Genomic DNA, 249 nt, shown 5'->3' with positions numbered 1-249 from the left:
AGAAACCTCGAGCAGAACCATGGCCCAGGGTGGGCGGTCATCTGCCTCGACCGGTTGGGGGTAAGAGAGAGAGAGACGGAGAATGAGGAGAGGGAGAAGATGACTGGGCAGAATGTAGCAGGGTTGTTGAGCAGGAACATGGATGGCAGCAGGTGACTCCAACCACAGATCCAGAGCCAGAAACACCTGCAGGAAGCGATAGGAGGAGAAAGGAGGGGGGCGAGAGAGCACAAGACTCCGGGAAAGGGA

The sequence above is a fragment of the Etheostoma spectabile genome, chromosome 6 (assembly GCF_008692095.1).
Source record: "Etheostoma spectabile isolate EspeVRDwgs_2016 chromosome 6, UIUC_Espe_1.0, whole genome shotgun sequence".
Lineage (NCBI taxonomy): Eukaryota > Metazoa > Chordata > Actinopteri > Perciformes > Percidae > Etheostoma > Etheostoma spectabile.
This window is presented reverse-complemented; position numbering follows the sequence as displayed.